We start from the raw sequence: 15672 nt of genomic DNA on the forward strand, positions 1-15672 counted from the left end.
GAATCAAAAGTTGGAATTAAGATTGCCGGAAGAAATATCAACAACCTTAGATACGCAGATGATACCACTCTAATGGCAGAAAGTGAAGAAGAACTAAAGAGCCTCTTGTTGCGGGTGAAGAAGGAGAGTGCAAAAGTTGGGTTGAAACTTAACATTAAGAAAACCAAGATCATGGCATCTGGCCCTCTCAATTCCTGGCAAATAGATGGGGAAGAAATGGAGGTAGTGACAGATTTTATTTTCCTGGGCTCCATGATCACTGCAGATGGGGACTGTAGCCAAGAAATTAAAAGACGCTTGCTCCTGGGGAGGAAAGCCATGGCAAATCTAGACAGCACACTAAAAAGCAGAGACATCACCCTGTCAACAAAAGTGCGTATAGTCAAGGCTATGGTCTTCCCAGTTGCAATGTATGGCAGTGAAAGTTGGACCATAAGAAAGGCTGAGCGCCAAAGAATTGAGGCCTTTGAACTATGGTGCTGGAGAAGACTCCTGCGAGTCCCTTGGACTGCAAGGTGATCAAACCGGTCAGTCCTAGAGGAGATCAATCCTGACTGCTCTTTAGAAGGCCAGATCCTGAAGCTAAAACTCAAATACTTTGGCCACCTAATGAGAAGGAAGGACTCACTGGAGAAGAGCCTAATGCTGGGAAAGATCGAGGGCAATAGAAGAAGGGGACGACAGAGAATGAGGTGGCTGGATGGAGTCACTGAAGCAGTAGGCGTGAGCTTAAATGGACTCCAGAAGATGGTAGAGGACAGGAAGGCCTGGAGGAATGTTGTCCATAGGGTCGCGATGGGTCGGACACGACTTCGCAGCTAACAACAACAAATATCTTACATGTATTTTATTTATTTGATTTGCCGACCATCTTGCCTCAAGAATAAGTCTACTAATATACATTAAAATATTAGAAATAATCTGATGCAGGGGCAAAAATATGTCAAACACATTTTGTATATGTTGCATATTGTAATATCTCAGATTTTTACTGTACTTACGTGTCACTATGGTCTTCCTATATTCATAATTTGCTGGTGCTGGTGATGACCTATAAAGCCCTTAATGGCTTGGGTCCGGGTTATCTGAGGGAACACCTGCTGCCGGCATCAAGCTCCCTTCGTCCCGTGCGCTCCCACAGGGAGGGCCTTCTCAGGATACCGCCGGTTAAGGAATGCCGGCGGGTTATTCCTAGGGGAAGAGCGTTCTCTGTGGGCGCGCCTGCCCTCTGGAATGATTTACCCGTGGAACTTAGGACCGCCCCCGATCTGCGTTCATTTCGCCGGGACCTGAAAACCTGATTTTTCGATCTATCAGGCCTGGACTGAAGGGGTTTTAGCTTTTTAAGTATTGTTTTAATTGGGCTTAATTAATTTAATGTATTTTAATTTTATATTACCTTTTATATTGTATTTTATGCTGCCCTGTAAACCGCCCTGAGTCCTTTGGGAATAGGGCGGTATAGAAATTTAAATAAATAAATAAATAAATAAATAAATAAATAAATAAATAAATAAATAAATAAATAAATAAATAAATAAATTGTTTCAATACTTTGCCAGAAAAACACTATTCATTGGTTTGCTTTTCCTGTTTACCCAGCAGAGAGTAAATATCCAAAACACGCTATTCATATTTTAACCTTGATGATTTTTCTCTTCAAATTTTAAGTCATATCAACTCAAATTCAAGGAGCACTTATAATAAAAGAATCCTGAATCTGAGAAATTTGTAGAAAATAACATAGTTCAGTAGGAGTTGAAATAAGGTGCTGCACTGAAAAGTGAGTTTGGCCTATTTTGTTTCATAGTTGAAATTATTGTTCATATTTCAGTATACAAATGTGGATGCTTTCCATAAATCTTATTACAGTCAAGAGTAGAGATACCAGTTTTGCTGAAAAGTTTGACACAGTACCATTTACTTCTAAGAGTTTTTTTTTACTTATCTATGTTTATGCTTTTATTAGATTTAGACATATGCTTCACTTACAATATATACTATTTTTCTATATTATATTGTTTCTAGGTTATTAATTTGCATTTCTCACCTTGAATAAAATATATTTATGTATTTTATTTCCATGCTATGGAACTGCATTTTGTGATTACTTTAGGAGAATATTTTGGTTTTGTTGGGTTATAGTCATAAAATCTGACTATAGAATAAGAACCAATTAAATTAATAAAATTAATCAGCGAGTAAACAAGCTTTGATTTATACTACTTACTGATCTTGTTTTCCAAGCAAATAAATAATAACATTTTTTCTAACTTTGCATTTTGCCTTTCACCAAATGAATTGCAAAGTAAAGAATAAAGGGAACACTAGATGTAATACTATCAAATTGTTACACATTGTGTAAACACAATCAGCGAAATACTGTATTGTCCTCCATCTTTTTTATGTTCTCTGATAATGACTGCCATCCACTCCTTAAAGCCTGTTTGCACTTTGTTATGTAGACCAAGATTATTTGGCCTCTTTAACATCTCTTATGCTCTACATCAGGGGTGTCAAACTGCCAGCCTGCGGGCTGTATGCATCATAGCAAAACCACACCCACCTTATTGCCGGCAATGGCAAAAAAAGTCGTGATATGCCGCGACACGTTATATGACTTTGTGCATTTGACACCCCTGCTCTTCATGGAGGGAAAAGAAGGAATGACCACTGACAAATTACAGTGCTTTTCATCACTATTTCTCTTTGTCCAATATAACATATTGTAGGTTACTTGTTCATAAATCAAAGGGAGGGAAAGACAGAAAATCGCTGAACAGGTTTAGTGACTTTTCATTTTGACTTCCATTGTGCTTTCAGTGAAAGAAGAATTCACAGGTGTTGTAGCATTGTAATTAATGCATTATAGCAATCTATTTTCTCCTGAAGCCATTACAGTACCTTCAGCTATGGAATTGAGTCAGCTCAATACAATTCCTCGCTAAATGAGTGAGTCATTCAGGCAACAATTAAGGTAGCTGAAGATCTGACTGATGTACTTTCAATGGTGGGAATCTCTGAAACACGGGTAAAAATGATTTCTCTTTTAGAGAAAAGGCTCCTCAAAATAAAGATTTAAAATAGAGTGGAGGGTTCTTTTAAATAAACTTTTCATTATTGTTCATTATCTTTCTATATGTAATCAATTATTAAAGAATCTCATGTCATTGTGAACAAAGAGATTGCTGCTTATAATATAGAAAATAACTAATTAAATACCTAAGGATTTAACATTTTATCTGCATCTATTCAATTTGTGATAGCTACTATGATCCTTTTGGCCTAGGTCACTGTCCTGGTTTGACTTGTGTATATCACTATTACGTACATGGAATCTTTGACCCGTTGGTTGATGTGTAACTATAATCCCCAACACTGAGGAATTCTGGAATAATACTTTAACAACACACAAAGGGTCTCAGATTCTGCATCCGTGCCTTTAAAAATCTAAGCCATATAAGGTTATGTGGCAATCAACCATGATCAACAATCCAAAAAGTTGGCTTATTTGCTGTAAACTACTGAATGTCATGAGTCTGATAACATACTGTTATTCATGAATGTATAAGTGAGCTATGTCTATAGAGGTATAAAGAGACTGGGGGAAAATTAAGGTTTCTGAGATGCCAATGTTCTTCTAGCTAAATAAGTGCCACAATAAAAAGGACTTAAGAGGAATTCACATAGTCAAAAGAATCAGAGCAATGGGATATTTATTTTAATCTTTTCACTAAATTGACTAGTTTTTATTTGATTTTATTCTTTCTTATATACTAGGATGAATAAACCATGTAATTGGTAGGATTTATTGTTTACTTTGAACAACTTTCATTGGGAGAAAGGAATATTCTACAAAAGAAATGTATGGCCAGGACATGTAAGGAGGGCATTTGTGATATTTTAATGTCTTTTTATGATACGATGTATGATTACATTACAATTATAATATAATTAGCACATAATTACAATATAACTTGGCAATCACTGTAATCAGTTCGTAAAATATCATTACCTTTGCTTTCTGCTATTTTTCTGCTAAAAAGCCACCAAATTTGTCAGACCTTAAAACAAAAACCTATTAAAACCCAGTAAAACAACCTTAAATCCCTAAACAAAACAATATATGTAATTTGAAAGGCCAGTGGAAAAAGATAAGTAAAGTAGTCTATTATTTTACAAAGATAAGTAGTCCTATTGAAAATGGCAATATTTTCAATAGAAACTCTCTTACAGATGATATTAATCAGATGTTCAGAATAAATTGCAAAGAGGTTTGTATAACAAAGGCCAAAAACCATTTAGATCTGAGGGTCCTTGGAGCTCTCTGAGTTGGTTGCTTTCTTGCAGATGTTTCATTACTGACGTGCACTGATGATGTTGCCTAGTTTGGGTAATGAAACATCTGCAAGGAAAAAACCAAGCTCAGAGAGCACCAACCACCCTAAGACTCTAAATAGTTTTGGCCCTTGCTTTGTAATTTGTATAGAAAGTGCCAAAACCATTTAGTATCTGTAATCAGAGAGCACCAAGGAGCCCTCATTTCAACCCCAAACTACAAATATTTTCCTTTATTGATACCGATTATAGACTTACAAGTTGAAAACCTTGAAATGGGTTCACAAAAGAACTTGCAATCACTCTATTCTAGACGATTCAATGTTATTGATATAGATCAGTGTTCCTCAGACTTGGAAACTTGAAGATATGTGCCTATTTTGGGAACACTTGTATAGATGATTTTAATATCTGCATGGGTTAACAACATGAACAGCACTTCCCAGCTACAACAATTCACAGTATACTTATAGTATGTAATGGAAACATAGATAATTGTTGACAGCCTTGAAGTTTTCATAAAGTGCAAAACCTCTCAGTTTCTCCTGTGATCAAAGAGAAGCATGCAGAAAGCAATTCTGCTTTGCATACCAATAGCCACAGAGCAACAATATGTAGAGTAGAATGGAAATGGAGTGAGAAACAAGGTGGCGGTGGGTTGGTGCAGGATATCAAATATTAGTTCAGCTTCCAGGAACAAGGAAAAGGGGGTTTAAAGGTCTTGTGTCATTTCAACTTCAACTAGCAACAGAAAAATCTTTGAAGGTTATTTCTCCTAAAGGTCAAGGGAATACAGTCATGCTAGTGAACTTTAGAAACACCGGCAAAGGACCTATAACAATAGTTATCAGATACATTTTTCCATATTCATACTAGTCTATTGCTTAGTAGAGCTGTGGCATGCACTTCTTTAACATGCCCCATCCACACCTTAAAGGTGTCCAAATACATGAAATGAGCTCACTATATTTTTATTGTTTTTCACTTGAAACATCTGTGCTCTGAGATATAGCTGCAGGCAGGGATTCTATGAAGGAGCAATTTGAACAACCGAAACTTTTACTTCCCTCCAAATCAACCCTCCCCTCAAAGACCTTATTAGGTAGTACTACTATAACATGCAGGCCGTGTGGTATGGACCTGTGTTGTATATCATATGGGAGACAAAAAAAATGCTTGTTACTTGTCAGAAAACCTTGTTTCCCATTAGATTTCCTAGCTATATCCACACAATCACGAAGAGAAGCTTGTATACAGTAGCATAGATTGAAAGAAAGATGATGGGAAGCAAGAGAAAAATTATTAAGACATATAGCTTGTTCACTAAATACAAAACTTTCAGCAAGAGGATTGCAAATTTTAAGAAACAATCCCCTGGTTTTGTTGGTTTTCTGGCAAATATTTCAGCCTTGCACTGGCCTTATTAGTGGTAATTCATTAAAAGAGATTCAGAGCCTTAGGCTTATGCTTACTTGCAGTCTCAGTAAAACATGAACTTTGATTTCCACTGACTGGACTGATACATAAGTGATGAAACACCTATTTACTATTTCCTATTTTTGTGGGTACACCTCTAACCCCCACCCACTTCTGTTGGAGCTGTTTTCCATCTTCATCACAGGATAGATGTTTGTAGGCATCACAATTCAGCTCAACATGCCTTCAGGCTGGGATTTAAATAGTGAGAAAGTAGCCAGAGTTTCAGTGTGCAAATAAGAAGATATTATCTCTATAAAAAGAGCCTTGGTGGAGCAGTGGGCTAATGCCTCCTTAAGTAACACCAGCTGCCTGCAATTAGTCCAGGTTCGCATCCCACCAGGCTCAAGGTTGACTCAGCCTTCCATCCTTCCGAGGTAGGTAAAATGAGGACCCAGATTGTTGGGGGCAATTAAGCTGACTTTGTAATAATGCCGCTTGGGGTGTGTGTGTGAAAGCCGTAATAAGCAGGCATATACATAGAATGAAGGCTACTGCTAAGCTTGTAAGCCGCCCTGAGTCTTCGGAGAAGGGCGGGATATAAATGGAATTAAAATAAAATAAATAAAAGTGGTAAAGAATTATAATATAAATATATTCTGCCATGACCCTAGACATAAAATAGGAATTGTGTGGATTTTCTTTTTCTTCTTAGATAATTTTGTGTTTGTAGTTCCATCTTTTGTTTCCATGGATGTGCTATGTGATCTCAATAGTTCCTGAGAAAAAAAAATGGAAGTCCATGTGCCGTTGGACATGGGAGAGTGTCTATTTCAATCACTTTGTCCAGCCTTCTTATCAAGATAATTCATTTGTTCATATTTATTGGATATTTTATTAGACTTCTATCAGGGGTCCTTGGTGCTCTCTGAGCTTGCTTGTTTTCTTGCAGACGTTTCATTACCCTAACTCAGGGGTAGGCAACCTCGGCTCTTTTATGACTCGTGGACTTCAACTCAGCATAGCTGACTCAGGAATTCTGGGAGTTGAAGTCCACGAGTCATAAAAGAGCCAAGGTTGCCTATCCCTGCCCTAACTAGATAACATCATCAGTGCTACCATAGTAAGGTGTGCTGTTTGCCATCACTTTCTATTCTGGTGTCTTGCCTGTCTGTGTGGGTTCTTTGGTTGGGCGGTTTACTAATGGCTCTTTGGCAGTCTTGAGTGGGGTATTGCTTATTTGATTATTGGTTTGAAGCTGACCTTGAAGTTAATCTTTGCTGATCCGAGTGCTGATTACTGGTGGAGAAGTGCTGGAGTCTTTTTCTCTTTGGGGCTGGTTGATTGTCTCTTTTGCATAGTCTATACGTGTTGTTAAATGTCTATGTGTCTATTGATGGCTGATTTGTCAGAGTGCCGGGCTTCTAGAAATTTCCTGGCATTTTTTGGATTTGGCCTGGTCTAGGATTGTCACATTTTCCCAATTGAAACTATGGTTAAATAAGTCTATATGTTGTGAAATTAAAGAATTTTCATCCTGCGTTTTGACTGCCAGTTGGTGTTCATGGATGCGTTCTGCCAGTCTCCTGCCTGTTTGTCCTACATAGTGGTTGTTGCAGTTCTTACATTGTGTGTTGTAGAGGACTCCTGTTTTTTTTCCTTCTGGGGCTGCTGGGTCTTTGGGTTTACTTAGGATGCTCTGAAGGGCTTTAGTTGGCTTGTGTGCTAAGTTGATTCCATGTGGTTGTAGTAGTCTATTTGCGGTTTCTGAGATATTCTTGATGTATGGCAGTATAATTCTTTTCAGGGTTTGTGTTGGTTGTGCTGTATTGGGTTGAGTATTCAGGGACTTGTTGATGAAGTTGCGTGGGTATCCATTTTGTTGGAATATGTCGTATAGCTGCTCCATTTCCTTTTTCTGCTGTTTTGGGTTGCTGCGGTGAGTTTGGGCTCTTTTAAATAAACTCCTTACACAGCTTCTCTTGTGGGAGGTTGGATTGTTGCTTTGGTAGTGGAAGACCTGGTTAGTATGGATGGGTTTTCTGTAGATTTCTATCATTTTCCCTTCAATAAGCTCAGAATATATATGTTCTTTCTATTTTATTTAAATCTGCTTAGAACAGTTTCCTGCACCAATTTTTAATGTGATTCTTGTCTTCTGAAACAAGTGTCAGAAAAGAGTTTCACATTAGAATATAATTTTTCTATTCCAAACATCCTAAATGCAAAAAAAACCAAAGAAGTAACAATCAAATTAATTAGGATTTTAGGATAAAACAATTTGGACAGATTTTTTTTTGTTTAAATTTTTAGCATTAGGTTTGATGCATCATTTTGTTCTACAGCATGAAAAAAGTAATATACACCTGCCCCTCATTTAGTGACAAAGTTCTGTTCCAAAGAGTAGATTGTTAAGCAAAACGGTTGCTAAGTGAATAATGTCAGAGAAAGAGAGAAAGGTTGCAAACATCATTACTTGCTGCCTTCTCATTCAGATATAGTTACTATATATTAAGATAATCACGTAAAAATAGGACATGTTTATACAAAGGTTTACATCAATCAAGCATTGAGCCACAGGTCTAATTCTTATGATACAGCACTATGAAGAAGTACTGATCTTCTATCTGGCATGATAGAAGTCAGAGAAAAGGTTTATTTCTTGCTCTCCTTATCATTGTGATAGTTGTCTTTTAGAAAATTCACCACAATTGCAAACAGTGGAAGCAAATTTAGTTATGTATTTTGTTTCTGTATTTATTATGTTTATAACCTACTGCAATCCCACAGGACTCATTTCACAAGTATATAGATGTTAAAACACCCACGGTAATGTAAGATCCAAAAACATAAAATGTATAAACCAGAAAATATAACAAAAATCAATTCAGAACAATGGGTGTCAAGTCCTAAATGCTCTTTGGAAGAGCTTCATCTCCAACTGTTTCTAGAAGTGGTTAAAAGTTGGGATCAATCTCACTTCCATTGGGACTATTTTAGAGGACAATCAGCAAACTGGAAATTAATGTTTGTATTTACTTTCATTGGAGAGGAAGAGGTTACAATAGAGTAAGCTGGGACACAAAGGGGAATACATATAGAAAGGAATGCAGTGGTATCAGTGAGCCTACTACACAAGCTGCAAGTATGCTGCACTAACAGCTGCTGTATTCCCTATGGTGGTACCTGCTTACTCTCTTGTAATCTCTTTCTTGCCAATCTCTCCACTGTACCAAGGGAGGAAAAAGAAAAAGAAAAATAGGCCAGGTACAGAATAAGGCGTATTGCCTGTGATGATGATCATGTGATTGAGGGATGGTGTGAAGCACAAAGTCATAAAGCTTTTTATTCAGCACCATTGTAACTTAGAACAGTTACTGAATGATACAGTTGGTAGGCAAGGATTATCTGCATAGGTTTCATTATCTTAAAACATGCATACTTTTTTAACAATTCTGACTGTAGCTACTTTTGATAAATTATTTTCCTCTACAGAACATCATTTCAGACCCTGGAAATACTACTGCATCAGAGAAAATAGCAGACATGGAATAAATAATTTAAGATAAGATTTTAAAAGTTATTTCATTTTCTTTCTTTCGAGTGGGTCTTGCTGCAAGAAAGTTCTAATGATACAGTACATTATGCTTAACTTAAACAGAGAAGTCAAATTAAACCAATGCTCACCAGTTGGGAAAAGTAAATTACAATCAAATTACAATCAAAATGTGAATGACGTGCTGATTACAATCAGGATGCTTAAAATATTCTTAGTAAAATGGGAACAATGCTATTTTTTCAATTTAAATGTACAGTTTGACAAATCTTACACATAGTTGGATTTACTCAACTCCACTCATAAAACATTTTACTATCAATTTTTTTTTAATCCCATTTATATCCCGCCCTTCTCCGAAGACTCAGGGCGGCTTACAATTTAAGCACAAACCAATGTGCTTAGCAATAGCCTTCATTCTATGTATATGCCTGCTCATTAGGGCTTTCGCCCCCCCCCCCAGCGGCATTATTACAAAGTCAGCTTATTGCCCCCAACAATCTGGGTCCTCATTTTACCTACCTCGGAAGGATGGAAGGCTGAGTCAATCTTGAGCCTGGTGGGATGCGAACCTGCACTAATTGCAGGCAGCTGGTGTTACTTAAGGAGGCATGTGTTATGTTGTAGTTCAATATTTGTAGAGGAAATTTTTATGTGTTTACGTGTTTTTAAAAATTTTCAAAAGATGGCTCTATGTTACATTAAAAAAAACCTCATTGAAGAATCATAATGTTCTAAATTATGCCTTTGTTGAATACAAAGCGTTTAAGATCAAAATGCCTTTAAAACCTTCAGCAACCTCTTTCCATGGAATCATTGAAATTTATATTTTAGAAGAAACATGGGAAGTATCTCTAGCAACACAGAACATACTTTAATTCTTCTGCTAGCAAATAGGTGATTTTGGCTTCATTATTTAAGCTGCTTTGCCAAAACAAAGACTGCTCTTTTTAATAGTGTTGATGGTACAACATTTGAAAACTACACTTCAATATTTAATTATCTCAGACCATTCCTTGGGTTAAAAAGGTTAATTAAAATCTAATAAATAATACATAAACAAAAGAATTTATTTAATTTCATGGGTCCTCTGACAAGTTTGTAAATAGAACAGTTCACACATAATTTATATAAAATAAACAAGAAACTCAAATAAGGTAGCTAAGCAAGGAACTCAAATAAGGTAGCTAAGCAAAAGAATATGCTACATCCAATATGCAAAGTAAAGGTTACATAGCAATTTTAGATATCTAAAAGCATGAAATACAAAAGTGGCACACTGAAATAGCTAAAAAACAAAAAATATGAAAATTTTGCTCAAGTATTGAGCTCCCGGATAGACTACTGCAATGCTCTCTACATGGGGCTGCCCTTGAGGACCACTCGGAGGCTTCAACTGGTGCAGAATGCGGCCGCGCGAGTTGTGATGGGGGTTTCCCGATACTCCCATGTAATACCTCTTCTCCGTGAGCTGCATTGGCTTCCAGTTGCCCTTTGGGTGAGATTCAAGGTGCTGGTGATGACCTATAGAGCCCTTAATGGCATGGGTCCAGATTATCTTCGGGAGCACCTGCTGCCAGAATCAACTTCCCATTATCCTGTGCGCTCCCACAGGGAGGGTCTCCTCAGGGTGCCGCCGGTCAGGGAGTGCCGGCTGGCAGCCCCCAGGGGGAGGGCATTCTCGGTGGGCACACCTGCCATTTGGAATCAGCTGCCTGTGGAACTCCGGATGGCCCCCGACCTTCGCTCGTTTCTCCGGGACCTAAAAACTTGGCTATTCGAGCTTGCCGGCCTGGACTGAGGGTTTGGGTTAGGTTTTAGTTTTTTAATTTTCGGGGCTATTTAATTTAATCCTATTTTAACTTTGTATATTGTATTGTTTTAATTGCCCTGTAAACTGCCCTGAGTCCTTCGGGAAATGGGCGGTATATAAATCCAAATAATAAATAAATAAATAAATAAATAAATAAATAAATAAATAAATAAATAAATAAATAAATAAATAAATAAATAATATCATTGAATATTTTCAATATTTATATATTATTTAGATGTCTGATCAATGATAGATTTCAGAATAATTCTGAGATCACTCTCAACCTCTTGCATTTTTTAAAAAGAATAATTTAATCATGTAGTAAAGACAGATAAGATTAAGATTTAAAAAGATGCTATGTTAATAATACATATTTGTGTCAGGCAATCTTTCTTTCAACTGTGTTCTAGGACTTTGGGAGGCTTTGAGAAGTCATTGTGATTCTCCTACATCACAGGTCTGCAACCTGCGGCTCCGGAGCCGCATGCGGCTCTTTCAGCCGTCTCCTGCGGCTCCCAGTCCTCTGCCATGTGCAGTTCCCCCCCCAAAAAAAAGTGGGACTAAAAAAGTTCAACCAATCAATTCAAATATGCAGGGTAGGCGCATATCTCGCCTTGGCTCCACTCTTCAGTCAAACCCTGTTCTGCGCATGTGCCCATGTACGTGCATGTGCACACATTTTTTGCGGCTCCCAGTTTTTCCTTTTGTGAGGGAACCGGTTCCGAGTGGCTCTTTCACTGTTTCAGGTTGCTGACCCCTGTCCTACATAAAGCTTACTAAAGGTAAACAAGTTCTCCATTGTTTTTCCCTGCCCTGATCTCCCTGACCCATATGCTGGAGTGTCAGGACTAGGGAATCCACATGAAAAAGATTCTGACATGGGATCTGCTCTTTCCACTGTTCTTGCAAGCTGCAGCTGTGCAGATGAAGAAAACTTCAGGATAACAGAAAGAGGCTGGACTGCTACATTGCTATAAGACAGGATCCCCGATTTGCCACTGAAACATTCAAAGAATTTGTTACAATTATGGGCAGTGCTTTTTTTCTATAAAAAAAAAGGTGCCGGAACTCTCATCTTGGCGGGCGCAGGAGGCGGGGGGTGGGGGGGCGGTGCTGCTGCAGTCACAGGTGCAAAGGGTGTTGGCGGCGGGCTCCCCTCCCTGGGGCCGGGGCCGGCGCGGCTGGTGCTATGGGAGCAGCAGAGCCCACTCTATATGGGGGGGCTGCGCAATGCGGGCTGCAGAGGCGGTGCGGGCCAGACGATGTTTTAATCTTATGATTTTAAAAATATATTTTTTCTATTGTAAGTTTCCCCAAACCTCGCCATGTGGATTGCATACAAATATTACATAATTGGTAAATAAAGGTAGAACATATGTTAAAGATACATCAAATGATAATATGTTTCCCTACAAAGTCAATTCTTGCTCAATGACAGACCAAGGAGTTAACTCGGAAAGGCAAGAGGAAAATCTAGAAGAGGTCTGTGCAGCTCTTCAACATCTTCATCAACGATTTGGATGAGGGGATAGATGGGGAATTCATCTAATTTGCAGACAACACCAAGCTGGCAGGAATAGCCAATACTCCAGAAGATAGGCTTAAGATACAGGAGGATCTGGACAGACTCGAACACTGGGCACTATCTAACAAAATGAAATTCAATTGTGAAAAAAGTAAGGTTCTACATTTAGGCAGGAAAAATCAAATGCACAGGTATAGTATAGGTGGTACCTTGTTCAATAGTAGTAACTGTGAGAGAGATCTCGGAGTCCTAGTGGACAATCACTTCAATATGAGCCAGCAGTGTGCTGCAGCTGCCAAAAAAGCCAACACAGTGCTAGGCTGCATTAACAGAGGGATAGAATCAAGATCACGTGAAGTACTAATACCACTTTACAATGCCTTGGTAAGGCCACACCTGGAATATTGCATCCAGTTTTGGTCACCATCATGTAAAAAAGATGTCGAGACTCTAGAAAGGTTACAGAGAATAGCAACAAAGATGATTGGGGGACTGGAGGCTAAAACATAGGGAACGGTTGCTGGAATTGGGTATGTGTAGTTTAATGAAGAGAAGGGTGAGGGGTGACATGATAGCACTGTTCCAATATGTCAGGGGCTGCCACAAAGAAGAGGGAGTCAAGCTATTCTCCAAACTACCTGAAAGCAAGACAAAAAGCAATGGATGGAAACTAGTCAAGGAGAGAAGCAACCTAGAACTAAGGAGAAATTTCCTGACAGTTAGAACAACTAATCAGTGGAACAACCTGCCTCCAGAAGTGGTGAATGCTCCAACACTGGATGTTTTTAAGAAGAGACTGGCCAGCCATTTGTCTGAAATGGTATAGGGTTTCCTGCCTGAGCAGGGGGTTGGTCTAGATGACCTCTAAGGTCCCTTCCAAATTATTATTATTATTATTATTATTATTATTATTATTATTATTATTATTATTATTATTATTATTATTATTATTATTATTATTATTATTATTATTATCTTGTAGAAAGGAAAGGCCCACACTGATAAATTAAAAATCTTTGTGGTCTGCAAAAGAATGCTGGTGGGCTAATCAATGATTTGGTGACTAGAGGAGCATCTACATTGTTGGAGCTTGTGGTCATGGTAAGCCATGGAGGCACTAGGCAACATGACTTTCAGGGCAGTGGTGGTGATTTTATTACTTTTAAAAAAAGTCTCTGCTCTGTCCAAGGGTGCTTGGTAGGCTGCATGTACAGGCCTGGTCTAGAATTTATTTTGGAGCATTCAACTATCTAGAGCAGGCATGTCAAACTCATTTTGTTTGAGGCAACTTTTTATAAAAGAATTGCCATTAATTTGTTTTAATAAAATAATTTAAATCAATTTTTCACTTGATTTCAAATTAAATGAATGAGATTTTTTTAGTACAATTGCCAAATGCAATAAACTGGTTTTAGGTATATGTTACTGGAAGGAAAAAGCAATCCCTGTTGCGTTACTGATCCCAGAGAAACATTTGCATGTATGCAGGTATCCTTAGGGTGCCATAGTTATGGATGAGAAATAATGGTTGCAAAGTTGGCATTTCTGGATGTAATACAGATATTTTGGACTTATTTTTGTTTCTTTGCATGTTTGATATTTTTAAAAAGGCATATGCTACTGACTACGCTTATGCACATAGGTAACATGATCACTGCTTGTCCAAAATTTTACTATACAGATAATACCCCCAGAAATTATTTTAGCCTTTTTAATAAATGTTGTTATTGATGTTAAGCTCACCAGGGAAAACATCATATATTGTTATGTATATACTAGGTTAATTATTTAAAGACTGAAGTGCAACATAACTAATTCTAAATAATCTATTTTTCAAAACACACAACAGTCCAAACAGTAAAAGTAAAGTCCAAATTAAGAATACTTCATTCTTAAGAATTGTTTAGATTCAAAATAGTTTTCAAGAGTGTACAAAAGATACTATTTTTTTCTAGAATCAGCTAAATTAGACATATTACATTGAGAAAAATGTTTCTCATTTCTTTCCTGTTACCTTTGATTTCATTGCAGAGATGTTAACGTAAGAAATAAGATTATTTTGTTATCTAATTTTACCTTCCAAAAGACAGAAGCAGATGAAAAATGTGAGGTTCTTTCCTGTTGGCTTTTCTGAATTAGCTGTTTTAGATTCTAAAAGTTTAGTTCCTAAAGAAGTATTCCTGTAAATAATGTTAATGTCCTCCTCTAGTGCAGGCTCTTTTATGACTCAAGGACTTCAACTCCCAGAATTCCTGAGCCAGCATGGCTCAGCTTGGAAACCTCTCCCTTTCCCCTCAGCATGGCTGGCTCAGGATTTCTGGGATTTGAAGTCCACGAGTCATAAAAAAGAGCCAAGATTGCTAGCCCTGCAATAGGCTTAGGAAAACCAATAAGGGAGCTGGGTTGTTTGTTTGTTTGCAAAAAAAAAGGTTCCGGAATGCCGTTCTGAGCGTTCTATGAGAAAAAAAGCCCTGATTATGGGCATGAAGAACATGCGTTGGGATCATCCGTTAATTGGTTGTCATAAAAAGTGAGAATAAAAAGGTTCTGCAGGTCAGAGTATATAAAATCTGTGAAATATGTTCAGATTGGTAGGTCAGCCTAAAGAGGATCATTCCATTAAAATTGACTTGAATATATTGGCAATTGTTAATAGAGCTGTTTTTTTTCTTGCTTCTTCTGTTATGCTGTAATTTCTGAAGACTGACTGACCCTTGAGGATGGAATAACTTGTGCTGGAGATGAGAGTTCGTAGAAATTATGGGCTACTACACTGGATGTGCACAAGCAGCTTCCACTTATGTGGGGAAAAATGTAATACAACACATCAGAAACACTACCAGTTGATTAGACAACAATGTTTCCAAATCTCTTGGATTTCAAGAGATGTAAAATATATGCATCAGCTCAGTCCCTCAAGATATATAAATAGATAAGCTTAAGGTAAATCAGTTTCTAGTTGTCCACAGACACCTACTTTAATCCAATTGCATTTTTATCAAAATATCTATCTTTTTAAAT

At 37.6% G+C, this 15672-nt stretch overlaps 1 protein-coding gene across 1 annotated transcript in view; it reads right to left on the reverse strand.

Annotated features, from left to right (window-relative positions):
* NCKAP5 (NCK associated protein 5) overlaps positions 1-15672 on the reverse strand; it is a 643822-nt gene that overhangs the window by 198095 nt on the left and 430055 nt on the right. The window lies entirely within an intron of this gene.

The sequence above is a fragment of the Vipera berus genome (genome assembly GCF_964194415.1).
Source record: "Vipera berus genome assembly, chromosome: 1".
NCBI classification, from domain to species: domain Eukaryota; kingdom Metazoa; phylum Chordata; class Lepidosauria; order Squamata; family Viperidae; genus Vipera; species Vipera berus.